Raw genomic sequence first — 15059 nt, 5'->3', positions numbered from 1 at the left:
TATCCAATAAATGCTGTTCCACTTCATGATTGTGTCCCACTTGTTGTTGATTCTTCACAAAAAAATACAGTTTTATATCTTTATGTTTGAAGCCTGAAATGTGGCAAAAGGTCGCAAAGTTCAAGGGGGCCGAATACTTTCGCAAAGGCACTGTACATAGGTATTCACACCTATTCACGCTAAATGTGTGGCTACCCTGGGTGGCAGGGTAGCCTAGCGGTTAGAGTGTTGGACTACTAACTGGAAGGTTGCAAGTTCAAATCCCCGAGCTGACAAGGTACAAATCTGTCGTTCTGCCCCTGAACAAGGCAGTTAACCCACAACTGACTTGCCTAGTTAAATAAAGGTTATAAGTCAATTATTTCTAGAAGAACCTTTGGCAGCAATTACAATCTTTCTGGGTAAGTCTCTAAGAGCTTTCCACACATGGATTGTGCAATGTTTACCCATTTTATTGTTTTTTAAATTCTTCAGTCTCTGTCAAATTGGTTGTTGATCATTCCTAGACAAGGTCTTGCCATAGATTTCAGTCAACTATAACTCAGCCACTCAGGAACATTTATTGTCGTCTTGGTAAGCAACTCCAGTGTAGATTTGGCATTGTGTTTTAGATTATTGTCCTGCTGAAAGATGACTTATTCTCCCATTGTCAGGTGGAAAGCAGACTGAACCAGGTTTTCCTCTAGGATTTTGCCTGTGCTTCGCTCCCTTCTGTATTTTTAGTCCCTGAAAGTTACAAGCATACCAATAACATGTTGTAGCCACCACTATGCTTGAAAATATGGAGAGTGGTACTCAGTAATGTGTTGTATTGTATTTGGCCCAAACATAACACTTTGTATTCATTTCAAAAAGTTTATTGCTTTGCCACATTTTTTTGCAGTATTACTTTAGTGACTTGTTGCAAACAGGATGCATGTTTTGGAATGTTTGTATTCTGTACAGGCTTCCTTCTTTTCACTCTGTCAATAAGGTTAGTATTGTGGAGTAACTACAATTTTATTGAGCCATCCTCAGTTTTCTACTATCACAGCCATCAAATTCTGTAACATTTTTAAAGTCACCATTGGCCTCACGGTGAAATCCCTGATCGGTTTCCTTCCTCTCTGGCAACTGAGTTATGAAGGACACCTGTATCTTTGTAGTGACTGGATGTATTGATACACCATCCAAAGTGCAATTAATAACTTCATCATGCTCAAAGGAATATTCAATGTCTGCTTTTTTTTACCCATCTACCAATTGGTGCCCTTCTTTGTGAGGCATTGGAAAACCTCCCTGGTCTTTGTGGTTGAGTCGGTGTTTGAAATTCACTGCTCGACTGAGGGACCTTACATATAAATATGTGTGGGGTACAGAGATGAAGTAGTCATTCAAAAATCATGTTAAACACTATAATTGCACACAGAGTCCATGCAACTTATTATGTGACTTGTTAAGCAAATTCTTACTCATGAACTTATTTTGGCTTGACATTACAGCAACTTGACAGTAGCTCTGTTTTATTAAAATAGTTAATATCATATGCCAAAACATGCTTCACACATTGGAAAAAAGAAAGACAAATAATCTAAATTCAGTGAACAAGCTCTCAATCTTTTCAGGAAGTAGCAACGTGACGTCATGTTTGTTTCCCTCAGCTACAAAATCCCAAAGTGACCAAATCTTACAACGCGTTTCGTTTAAAGGATAGTTCTGCCAAATTACAAAATTGTGTGATAGCTTTAATCGTGGATAGAATTAATTTATGTGAGAGATGAAAGGAAGCAAGAGAAAAGAGAACAGTGAATGAACAACCTTCAAACAAGAGTGGAGAAATGGCTCCGAGTGCAGACTGTTGGATGACAGCACCATGCTGGATGCTAATGAATATAAACTCAGCAAAAAAAGAAACGTACCTTTTTCAGGACCCTGTCTTTCAAAGATAATTCGTAAAAATCCAAATGTCTTCACAGATCTTCATTGTAAATGGTTTAAACACTGTTTCCCATGCTTGTTCAATGAACCATAAACAATTAATGAACATGCACCTGTGGAACGGTCATTAAGACACTAACAGCTTACAGACGGTAGGCAATTATGGTCACAGTTATGAAAACTTAGGACACTAAAGAGGCCTTTCTACTGACTCTGAACAACACCAAATGAAAGATGCCCAGGGTCCCTGCTCATCTGAATGAATGTGCCTTAGGCATGCTGCAAGGAGACATGAGGACTGCAGATGTGGCCGGGCAATAAATTGCATTGTACATACTGTGAGACACCTAAGACAGAGCTACAGGAAGACAGGATAGACAGCTGATCGTCCTTGTGGTGGCAGACCACGTGTAACAACACCTGCACAGAATCGATACATCCGAACATCACACCTGCGGGACAGGTACAGGATGGCAACAACAACTGCCCGAGTTACACCAGGAATGCACAATCCCTCCATCAGTGCTCAGGCTGTCCGCAATAGGCTGAGAGAGGCTGGACTGAGGGCTTGTAGGCCTGTTGTAAGGCAGGTCCTCACCAGACATCACCGGCAACAACATCGCCTATGGGCACAAACCCACCGTCGCTGGACCAGACAGGACTGGCAAAAAGTGCTCTTCACTGACAAGTCGCGGTTTTGTCTCACCAGGGTTGATGGTCAGATTTGCATTTATCGTTGAAAGAATGAGCGTTACACAGAGGCCTGTACTCTGGAGTGGGATTGATTTGGAGGTGGAGGGTCCGTCATGGTCTGGGATGGTGTGTCACAGCATCATCGGACTGAGCTTGTTGTCATTGCAGGCAATCTCAACTCTGTGCATTATAGGGAAGACATCCATGTGGTACCCTTCCTGCAGCCTCATCCTGACATGAGCCTCCAGCATGACAATGCCACCAGCCATACTGCTCGTTCTGTGCATGATTTCTTGCAAGACAGTAATGTCAGTGTTCTGCCATGGCCAGCAAAGAGCCTGGATCTCAATGGGACATGTCTGGGACCTGTTGGATCGGAGGGTGAGGGCTAGGGCCATTCCCCCCAGAAATGTCCGGGAACTCGCAGGTGCCTTGGTGGAAGAGTGGGGTAACATCTTACAGAAAGAACTGGCAAATCTGGTGCAGTCCATGAGGAGGAGATGCACTGCAGTACTTAATGCAGCTGGTGGCCACACCAGATACTGACTGTTACTTTTGATTTTGACCCCCCCCCTTTGTTCAGGGACACATTATTCCATTTATGTTAGTCACATGTCTGTGGAACTTGTTCAGTTTATGTCTCAGTTGTTGAATCTTGTTATGTTCATCCAAATTGTTACACATGTTAAGTTTGCTGAAAATAAACGCAGTTGACAGTGAGAGGACGTTTATTTTTTTGCTGAGTTTACAAAAAAATTAATGACCATTCTAGCATATAATTGCTTTTTGTGTGAGATGAGGCCATTATTTAGAATAGATTATAGGGGTTCACACATATAGGAGGGTTCTTTCTTTCAATTTCCCCATGGCACTGTGCAGGCAAGGCTAATCATATGATAATTTCTTACCAAACTGGACACTATATGGGCTAAAATGGCATTGGCCTAGACATCCCCGGATTAAGTGTTTCATTCTATTGTATTCAGACTCACTGCAGAGATTATATTGTTTTAGCCATAATCTGTAGCCAATGTGAAAACGCTTGGATGGCGCCTACAGGCAAGTTTCTGGTTACCGAGGGAACGCAGATGGTAGAGGAGACTGACGGGCATTCATTCTGTCACCAGTTTGCATTACAATAGAACGTACTCGTAGATCTGTGGCAGCTGGAGTCCGTAGCCTACAAGCGCTCGCATACAAAATACAGACATCTGCGGGTTAATTCCTCGTGCCATCCAAACACTCCTTTGTCCAGGCTTCAGTCTTGTTATTTACTTTCCATTATTAACCGCCCATCAGAGGCAGCTGCTCCGCTCTCACCCGACCTCTCTGCTCAAGGCAAACTGACGCACTCCACGGGTAAATTGGAATAGGTTTTTGTGCGCTCGGCATCACAAAACCATTGATGATAAAGATTCGCTTTTCATTCCGAATATCTATACTATATATCACTGACAATTTTGTACATCGCTCATTCTACCCGAAGAGGATTAGTCGGACACAGTTGGAGCCCTTTATCGCGCCATCCTTGCTGACACAGATGGTGCGAGACAGGTGCATTTTGGACCGATGGTCAAACTTGCATCAATGCAAAAGGTAAGAGACCACTGACCGATTTTCTATCTTCTGATATTCGTTTAAAAATATGTTTGATTCTTCATTTTAATCTGTGAAACGCTCACAAAACCGTAGCTTCAGACAGCCTACAATTATTGTCCCATTGCCTGGTTTCTGTCCTGGGGAGAATAATACCCGTGATCATTATGCCGAAGAGAATATAGGATGAGAAATGATTAAAACAGTCATAATGTATGGTGTTCAATGGTTTTAATCATAATTGAATCATCAATCTGTGTGACGAAGCTTCATTCTGAGGTGCATTTGGAAAGTATGTCTTGTAACACAACGTACAAAACATTATGAATATGAAATGGTCGGTCATTTGGATATAATTACTATACATTTAGATAGCTGGCTAGACTAATTTACTAGTCAAATTTGTTTTTACTGACATGGGCTAATTGAGAGACTTTCAGTGACAGGCATACACTGAGTATACAAAACATTAAGAACACCTGCATTTTTTCCATGACATAGACTTACCAGGTGAATTCAGGTGAAAGCTATGCTCCCTTATTGATGTTAAATTCACTTCAGTCAGTGTAGATGAAGGAGAGGAGACAGGTTTAAGAAGGATTTTGAAGCCTTCAGACAATTGAGAGATGGATTGTGTATGTGTGCCATTCATAGGGTGAATGGGCAAGACAAAATATTGAAGTGCCTTTGGGTGGTTGGGGGGTTGCAACTCGATATTAGGAAGGTATTCTTAATATTTTTTACACTCGTTGTATATGCGGATTTATGAGAGCTGAATACCATTTCAACGCCCCCATTTCAGTTTAAAGGCAAATCTCTGCAGGACCAACTAGTCTAGCCCTACATAGTAAATAATTTAGACATTCGAATGCAGCAACTGCACAGTGAGTCAGCTACCACTGTATCATATGCCTTGTTCGTTTAGGCTAGCTATTCTGTTCCATGATGGAGATAAATAAATAATTATAGGATATGCCTATACATCATACATTTTTCTTTGAGGAGAAATTCATGCCTGCGGCCCCTCTACCACATCAGTTTGTGATGAAGCAGGGGCCGTGTGCATCCATCTAGTTTTATTATAAACAGTTCTTATCTCACCCTGTCCACCTCCACTGCTGCTGTTTAAATAGAACAGTGCTGCTGGCTAATGGATGCCCTCTGTCTACAGTGGCCAAACCCACAGCCCAGCTGGCAGGAGGCACGTCCCCATGACAACTGAGATTCCCTGGGGTCCCCGATGGACTGATGAATACAGGAGTAGGGAGACAGGTATGCGTCCAGTATATCCACACATATTGAAGGGGTTCTTCTAAAGACAGAGGATTAACCACTACTATTGGTGGTAATGATGTCTTGTAGGCTCCGTTCCTCCATTAAATTTGTATTGACTATTGTTTTTATTAGGGGAGCTACCGAAGCAAGATATTAATTTCAATTAGGTCAGTGTAAGGTAAAACATTTCAAATAAGATTTAAAAAAAAGGTTAATAACTGTTTAGTAACTGTTCCTAATCACCTATGATTCTGGGAATTTTATTAACCCTTCCCTCCTGCATCCCATGGTATCTTTAGGCAGTAGTCAAGTCCAACGGTCCAGCCTCTCTTTGGTAGGGTTTTGGGGGCAGGTGTTCCAGGGGGTTGCGTTCCACTTTCTGCTGCTTGCTGCTCTGTGTTTCTCTCCAGATATGCTGAGGAGGATACTGAGATGGTGCCAGCCCTCAGATGCCATTTAGACGAGTCAACAACATGACCAGACTGACAGAGCTGTCTACAAAGCTGTTTTCTAAACAGGTACAACTATTTCTCAAACTAATTTATTTTTGTTGAAGTCATTGATTAATTAAGAAAGTATATTTGTTGCCAATCTATATTCAGAGAGAGCCAAAACCCTTTCAAATGCCCTTGTTAGAAAGACAATCCAGAAACCTACGCTGAGGTGGACTCTCTTCCCCCGATATGCCTGTGAGGTTTTGTTAGAATATTGGCTTTTGAGCAAATGAGACCTCTCGTTGCACACTGGTTCAAGGGCCTTCTACTGACACAAAGACCAGTGCTGCGTTTGAGGATGTACTGTACAGTATGTTCTCATGCCAAGAGAGAAGGTTCATGCTGAGCGATAAGTGCTTTTTGAAGTTGGTTTGATTATTAAAATATAATCTTCTTATCCGATTTAAATATTTTTTTACATTAATTAAATGCATTATGGAATAATGGCATTAAAATGATTTTAGAGTTTTTAATGGAAATTCCAAACCCCACAATAGTGAACCTTTAATTGCCAAAACATTGAACATATTCCATTGTCTCTGTCAGGTCCACATTGGGTAGACATCCAATAGAAAAATAGTAAATTACTATGAAATAATACAATATTTCAGTAGTGTATATTACTTCGTTTTTATTTGATGACTTTATTATTTTGAATTCCTTAAAGCAGTGGTATTGAAACTTTTTCAGCAGGACCCATTTTTTTTGCCATTATTTCTGGGGACCCCACTGCCTTAGTCATAGCTCATCTCTGCTTAGGCAGTAACAGCCAGCCAGCCAGACAACCATCGAATGGTATCTCTGTGCTCCCCATACTGTACTACTGGCTTTAGTAATCTTATTTAGCTAGGCTAGCCTGCCTAGCTGTCTGACAAAATCATTTTACTGGTTCTTCAAAGTAGATAAGGCATACTTTCACGAATGGTCTCTATCCCTCTCGTTGTTGTGTTGTGTACATTCCTCTCTCATGCGGTCTACGAGGTCTGTGTGTATCTAACCTGATCTATCCACTGAGGTATAAAGAAATGGAGAATGCGTCCAAGATGTCTGACTGTTGTTTTCAAGGTAATCTACTCACGTTCGCTTACGCCGATTCATGGACTGTCTATATCCGGGTTGCATCTGGTTTAAGTGGACCAACATCACATGCGCACTAGCAATCAATGCGCACAGGGAGCAGCATGAGTAGCGGGGACATCATCACGTCATCCAAAATTGTGGCAGACATTGGATGAATATAACATATTAATATTTTCGGCTGTGAGTGATCTAAAAGAGAGGGTATATGAGAGGGTATATGATAGGGAGGGTGACATGGAAAGTAAGGGATTAGTTTAGTGTGTTAATTCATAAATCCACCGCATTATAACAGTGCAGTCGCCCTATACTGTCACAGAGAAGAGGTGGAGAGCAAAACAACCTGAAAGTAGAGCCATAACTAAATCAGATTTGTCTAACCTGCTTTCATGGCTGATTATCTTTAAAATATGACGTATGCCAGATTAGCCTATAAAATGTGTTTGGTTGGGTCAGGTCAACCAAGAGCTAGAGAAAAAGAGGCTGTGGAAGGGTAGCCTACATATGTGCTGAGAGTGGAGTTGAGGGTGGGGGACCGTGGTGTGGGGGAGATTGTCCTCACCAAGGCAACACAAACATATTCTGGATCTCTCTTTGCAGAAGCTTTAAAGCTTAAAATCCTGCCCCTGGCCAATAATCCTGATTTCATGCATTTCACACACACACACACACACACACACACACACACACACACACACACACACACACACACACACACACACACACACACACACACACACACACACACACACACACACACACACACACACACACACACACACACACACACACACACACACACACACACACACACACACACACACACACACACACACACACACACACACACACACACACACACACACACACACACACACACACACACACACACACACACACACACACACACACACACACACACACACACACACACACACACACACACACACACACACACACACACACACACACACACACACACACACACACACACACACACACACACACACACACACTCAAAGAGCCCTCTTGACTTTAATTTTTGCGACAAAATGTGTGACATTTCGGGTGCAGAATTAATGTCTATTGTCCTCTTCACCCTAGCACCATGTCAGCCTAAACTAATGGCTGCTTCTCTGCTCCCTCCACCTGTTTTAGTTGAGGTGTCACTTCTTTGCGCCTGTCAAACTGTCTGCTATTCAGTCCATCAGTCTTTCTCTGCTGCTCAGTTGTCTACACATCTTGTGTAATGTAGAACAGAACTCAGTGACTGTGTTGTCATGTCATCTCCCCTGCAGTTGTCAACGCGGTTCATCCTTACCGAATTGGAACTGGGACAGGAACTGGGACCTATGGCTTTCACCCACTGACGAATGAACATTACTACAAGGCTACTGACGGAGCACACTTCTTTTGCTATCGATTTGTGTTAGAAGGAGATCTTACAGTGATTATTATTGTTATTATTATTATTTGGAAGTACCATTGGCATGTTGCTGGCCCCTTTAATTGTAGTCTATTTTATGCCGACGTCATTCAGGACGTCATTCAGGACCACATTTCATGCCATAAGAGAGACCCATAAAGGGTGGGGTTTTAGTGTTGTCTGATGCTTTGGCGCTTTCATTTCTTTAAATATTGTTTACCTGAGGGAGCTCTCTCCCCTCCACTGTAAAATAACACTTTATCATCCCCTTCCACACTGTTCAGCTGATCAAAGCAGCGAGAGACTAACACCTCTCTCTGATGCCTGCTTCTCCTCATGCTGTCAGCACCTTTCTCTTCTCGGTAACCTTGGCAACACTTTTAACACCTTACTCACTTCCTTCTACCTCTGATGTCTAACATGACTAACAAGGTTGAGTCTGCTAAGATGGCCTTCCTGCTAATTTAATTGATGTGCTCCTAAAGGCGTCAGCATGCTTCAGTTTGGCTGACGCCTTCCCGAAGTTGGCTAGGCAAACCGAACAAGTGGGCTTGCATCCTCCCTTAAAAGATCTTCACTTGGAAAACAATAAAAAAGCGACAATAGTACCGATTGTCCATTTTGACATACCGTAGCCAGTATAAACTTACTCAAAATATTCAGAATGAATCTAAGATAACTCAAGAAATCCGTCATACAATTTGACGTTTTTGCAGAGATCTTAGTCGCGCAATTTGACATCTAATTGAGATGTCTGGTGCAGTATTTCTCAATGAAAACATTTGCATGAAAACATGTCGTCTCTCGTTGAATTACAACAAAGACTTTATTGAAGAATCCCTACTGTTGACCAATCACCAACGAAGGAGCGTAGATTTCGGCTACCGACTTTGGCTTGCCTCTAGAAAAAATGTTGAGCTCGAACAGCCGAAAAAAACATTGCTAAAGTCCAGAGCTAACAAAAACATCACAAAATGATGTCATAATATATGCACAAATTCTATTGAACTGTTTTGGCTGGGAAGCATGCGGACGTCTTAACCCAGTTGACATACCCATACCACTCCAGCAGCTCATGCTTGTTATCGTTAGTCTACTCTAATGTTACAGGAGTGTTATGAGGATGTTATGACTTTAATAGGGTTGTGTCAGTGTTTGTGGCGGTGTTTGGATGGTCTCCCGAGGCCTGGTTTGTCTTGTGATTTCTGCATGTACTGCAACTCCCAATAACCTCAGCTAGAGTCATATAGAACTAACCAACACCAGAGTAATCCTGGTTTGCTAACCTGGACTAACAATCTAACAGTCACTAATCAAGATAATCAACCAAACTAAACCCCAAGCCCCGTTGAGGGTAGGACGGCTCATTTGAATGGCCGGAACGGAGCAAATGGAATGTTATCAAACACATGGAAACCATATATTTGATATATTTGATACCAGTCTATTCATTCTGCTCCAGCCATGAGCCCTTCCTCCCAAATTAAGGTGCCAACAAAGTCCTGTGGTGTAGGTGTACATTTTGAGTTTAAGAGTGTGGCTCTTAGTGTAATTAATTTCCTTACCCATTGAAACCAAACCATCAGCTCTCTTGGCATTCCTTAATAAATACACTAACAAATACCCTCTAATACCTAACAGTACTAATGTCTGGTAACAGACATTTTGTTACTTACACTAACCTGTACTATACTAACTTGTACCTCTCCCATTTTCCTGAAACCTTTCTTCCACCAGACACAGATCACCCAAAATCATATACAATAACTATGTATTTATCTATCTGTCATAACCTTAAGCTCAGTAAGTTGCTTGTTGAGATGTTTTACTTTTGGCCCCTAAAGCACAACGGTGAGAATGATTCCAGGATCTGGGATGGGAAGCTGGATTAACCAATAGATTTAAAGACAAAGCGCACCTACCTACCTGTAGCTCACTGGGTTGACCACACACTTCTGCTCAGGGGACGCCTAAAAACATGTTACAAATGTTTCAGTAACTATGCTAAAGAATTGTATTATTTTTTGTCAAAAGTGTTCCATCTTAATAGTTTAACAAATAATGGCTGACAAATGTTTGTCCCCCTGTCCATTGTGTGGCCAACCTCTAAAAGGTATTGCAGCTCAGTGCTTGGTTTGTAGCCTGCATAGACACATGTGTATTCTCTTATTAGATAAACCAAAGCAAATAGCAACCCTTACCTGTTTTACTACTAACTGAGTGGTGACTGGTATATGAACAACAACCCTGGATAAGGCCTAATACTTTGGCCATTGATTTCTTGCTCTTACAGTATGTTAGTATCTTCTCTCAGACTAACACGTGGTGCTTCTTTCAATGAAGTCTAACCATGCTGTGACCAACTTATCACCCATCATTTCTCCCTGCCCCTTGGTGAGATCAAACAGCATCTAGTAGGCCATGCAGTATCGTTTCTTTACTTCCTGAGTCGTCATGAGGATAGACATCCCTGTGTCCTTGATCGTGTGACACTTTACTTAACCTGCACTAGAGTGAGAAAGCACTAACTATTGGGGCATGAAACAGCTTCCCAGAAACTAACAAACTAACTAACCTACTAATTAACTAATTATCTAACAAACTAACTGAAATGACTAATTGTGTACTGAGAGTTATCAGGTTTGGAGGTTTATGTTCAGCAATCCATCCCCTCTCTGGTGTGTGTGTGTGTGTGTGTGTGTGTGTGTGTGTGTGTGTGTGTGTGTGTGTGTGTGTGTGTGTGTGTGTGTGTGTGTGTGTGTGTGTGTGTGTAATGTATGCTGCAACTAGCTCTGACAGTCTCACGTCAGAATAGACGTTCATCCATGTTTATCAAACATCACATTTCAAATTTCAGTGTTTAAGGCTAAGGTTAGGTATCAACTACGAATGGTTAAGGTTTGGAATAGGCTTAAAACAAAAATCTCAAAAACAACTTCATATTGAGGGATTTGAACACGCAACTTTTGGGACACGAGGCAGATGCCATTTGCTATCTGCCATCCCTACCTATAACCCCCTAGAAAAACTGAAACCTACTTGAATCTAACAGCGCTCACTGTTGCCCTTAGAGGCCAATTTCCACATCATCTCCCGACGTCCTCAGACATGGAAGGACGTTGAATATTGACTTGTATCGAGGATGATCTGGCTAGCAGACCTGTGGTTATTAATACTAACCTGTACGTACTGTGGATGATGTTGGCTGGGCTTGTAATTTCAAACACATTAACATTAACTACTCTTTGCTTTGTGCACCGAGTCTGAGACAGAATCTTCTCCCATTTTCCTGAAACCTTTCTTCCACCAGACACAGATCACCCAAAATCATATACAATAACTATGTATTTATCTATCTGTCATAACCTTAAGCTCAGTAAGTTGCTTGTTGAGATGTTTTACTTTTGGCCCCTAAAGCACAACGGTGAGAATGATTCCAGGATCTGGGATGGGAAGCTGGATTAACCAATAGATTTAAAGACAAAGCGCACCTACCTACCTGTAGCTCACTGGGTTGACCACACACTTCTGCTCAGGGGACGCCTAAAAACATGTTACAAATGTTTCAGTAACTATGCTAAAGAATTGTATTATTTTTTGTAAAAAGTGTTCCATCTTAATAGTTTAACAAATAATGGCTGACAAATGTTTGTCCCCCTGTCCATTGTGTGGCCAACCTCTAAAAGGTATTGCAGCTCAGTGCTTGGTTTGTAGCCTGCATAGACACATGTGTATTCTCTTATTAGATAAACCAAAGCAAATAGCAACCCTTACCTGTTTTACTACTAACTGAGTGGTGACTGGTACTAACAACCCCAGATGAGGCCTCAGAATTTGGCCATTGATTCTTTGCTCTTACGCAGGTTGACGTTTATTGTCATGAGTCTTGTCCTGAAGGCAGAACTGACCGATTTCCCCTTAGATAGGCCAGCTGCAAAGTCAAAATGGTCTATATTGTAAAAATAAATGTTTTTGTTTTTTGGTCATTAGCACTAACATTGTGGGTAAGGATACATTTAACATTAGGTTTAACATCAGATTTCATGACTTTGTGGTTGTGCTACCTAGTGACCACTCTGCAGAGTGAACTCCAGAACAACATTCATGACAAAAAACACTAACCTGCTGCTCTTACTAACATACTGTATCTTCTCTCAGACTAACATGTGGTGGTGCTTTCAATGCTGTCTAACCATGCTGCGACCAACTTATCACCCATCACTTCATCCTGCCCTTTGGTGAGATCAAACAGCATCTAGTAGGCCATGCAGTATCGTTTCTTTACTTCCTGAGTCGTCATGAGGATAGACATCCCTGTGTCCTTGATCGTGTGACACTTTACTTAACCTGCACTAGAGTGAGAAAGCACTAACTATTGGGGCATGAAACAGCTTCCCAGAAACTAACAAACTAACTAACCTACTAATTAACTAATTATCTAACAAACTAACTGAAATGACTGTTGTGCTGAGAGTTATCAGGTTTTGGTTCAGCAAGCCATCCCCCCCTGTGTGCGTGTGTGTGTACGTGTGTGTTGCGCGTGTGTGTGTGTGTGTGTGTGTGTACATTGATTCTCAAACTGTGTGCATGATGCCGTCATTGTTTTTGTCTGAATGAGTGTTAAGGATTCAGCATGCTCCAGTTCGGCTGGCGCCTAGCCAAATTCGGCTAGGTGAACCGAATGAGTCTGCCGCATACTCCCTTAAAAGACCTTTGCTTGAAAATTTGAAAAAGCAGCAATAGTACTGTTTATCAATTTGAGATGCCATAGCCAGTACATGCTTCCTTAAAATAGTCAGAATTAATCGAAGATAATTCAGGAAATCTGTCATTAATTTAGACTTTTTTGCAGAGGAGATCTTAGTCATGCAATAGTACATCTAAGATTTTTGGTGCAGTATTTCTCAATTAATAAATGTGCATGAAAACGAGTCGTCTATCATTAAATGACAACAAAGACTTTATTGAAGAATCCCTACGGTTGACCAATCACCGATGAATGGGGGTTAATTTCGTCTCAGAACTTCGGTTTGCCTCTAGAATGTTTTGGATGTGTCAGAACAGCCCACCGAAGTCCAAAACTAACAAAAACGTCACATAATGTCTTCATAATATATGCACAAACTCTTCCGAACTGTGTTGACTGGGAAGCATGAGGACGCCTTAAGTGTGTATGTTTTTCTATCAGTTTTTTCTATGGAGTAACGTTATGCTATAGCAATGTTGTCTTCATCCACTATTTACACAAATGACTGATGATTGGCTGATGATAAAATTATTGTAGAGGCTGTTTTCTTAGACTTCAGTGCGGCTTTTGACATGATCGATCATAGTTTGCTGCTGGAAAAACGTATGTGTTATGGCTTTACATCCCCTGCTATATCGTGGATAAAGAGTTACCTGTCTAACAGAACACAGATGGTGTTTTAATGGAAGCCTCTCCAACATAATCCAGGTAGAATCAGGAATTTCCCAGGGCAGCCCGTTACTTTTTTCAATCTGTAGTAATGACATGCCACTGGCTCTACTCAATTGCGGATGACTCAACACTATACCCGTCAGCTACTACAGCGACTGAAATGACCGCAACACTTAACAAAGAGCTGCGGTTAGTTTCAGAATGGGTGGCAAGGAATAAGTTCGTCCTAAATATTTCTAAAACTAAAAGCATTGTATTTGGGACAAATCATTCACTAAACCCTAAACCTCAACTAAATCTTGGAATACATAATGTGGAAACTGAGCAAGTTGAGGTGACTAAACTGCTTGGAGTAACCCTGGATTGTAAACTGTCATGGTCAAAACATATTGATAGAACAGAAGCTAAGATGGAGAAAAGTCTGTCTGTAACAAACAGCTTGGACACAGTTCGGACAACCATGCACAAGACATGCCACAAGAGGTCTCACAAGAGTCCCCAAGTCCAGAACAGACTATGGGAGGTGCACATTACTACATAGAGCCATGACTACATGGAACTCAACATCAACATCAAGTAACTGATGCAAGTAATAAAATTTGATTTAAAAAAACAGATAAAATACACCTTATGGAACAGCAGGGACTATGAAGCAACACAAACATAGGCACATACACTTAACATAGGCACACACACACATATACACACACACACACAATAACATACGCACTATACACACACATAAACAGGGATTTTGTATTGTAGATATTTGGTAGTGGAGTAGGAGCCTGAGGGCACACAGTATGTTGAGAAATTTGTTGTGAATGTATTGTAATGTTTTTCAAATTGTACAACTGCATTAATTTTGCTGTTTGGCAGCAGCTAATGGGGATTAATAGTAAAAACAAATGCACATTTAGAACTGATTTAGCAAAAACTAAGACCACATTTATTATACAGACTCAACTGTCAAAGGTGGGTTCAGTTTTGCTTTGGAGGACCTAGTGTCTTTCAGAGTAGCTTCAATCAAAAGCGTCACTAGTCAACACAGTGTCTAAGTGGTTTTGATCCTTGTCCTTTGTGTGGTGTCACTACAGAATTATTCACAAAATATGGCTGGGATGTTGAAAAACTGATAATAGCCTTACTATCTTTTATTTCA

The 15059-nt window shown here is 41.3% G+C and overlaps 1 long non-coding RNA gene across 3 annotated transcripts; it reads left to right on the top strand.

The window, feature by feature from the left end:
- The first annotated feature begins 3706 nt into the window (after positions 1 to 3706).
- Positions 3707 to 13409, top strand: LOC112262904. Of its 3 annotated transcripts, none has more exons than XR_002955428.2 (4): positions 3707 to 3969; positions 4097 to 4206; positions 5378 to 5999; positions 8351 to 13409. It is a non-coding gene; the product is annotated as an uncharacterized LOC112262904 (long non-coding RNA). The 3 variants fall into 3 exon arrangements; XR_006084816.1 differs by having other exon boundaries at positions 3707 to 4206; positions 5378 to 5478; positions 5892 to 5999; XR_002955427.2 differs by having other exon boundaries at positions 3707 to 4206.
- Positions 13410 to 15059: the final 1650 nt, after the last annotated feature.

The sequence above is a fragment of the Oncorhynchus tshawytscha genome, linkage group LG12, assembly GCF_018296145.1.
Source record: "Oncorhynchus tshawytscha isolate Ot180627B linkage group LG12, Otsh_v2.0, whole genome shotgun sequence".
NCBI classification, from domain to species: domain Eukaryota; kingdom Metazoa; phylum Chordata; class Actinopteri; order Salmoniformes; family Salmonidae; genus Oncorhynchus; species Oncorhynchus tshawytscha.
The sequence above is the reverse complement of the archived record's forward strand: the minus strand, read 5'-3'. Positions and strand labels throughout refer to the sequence as shown.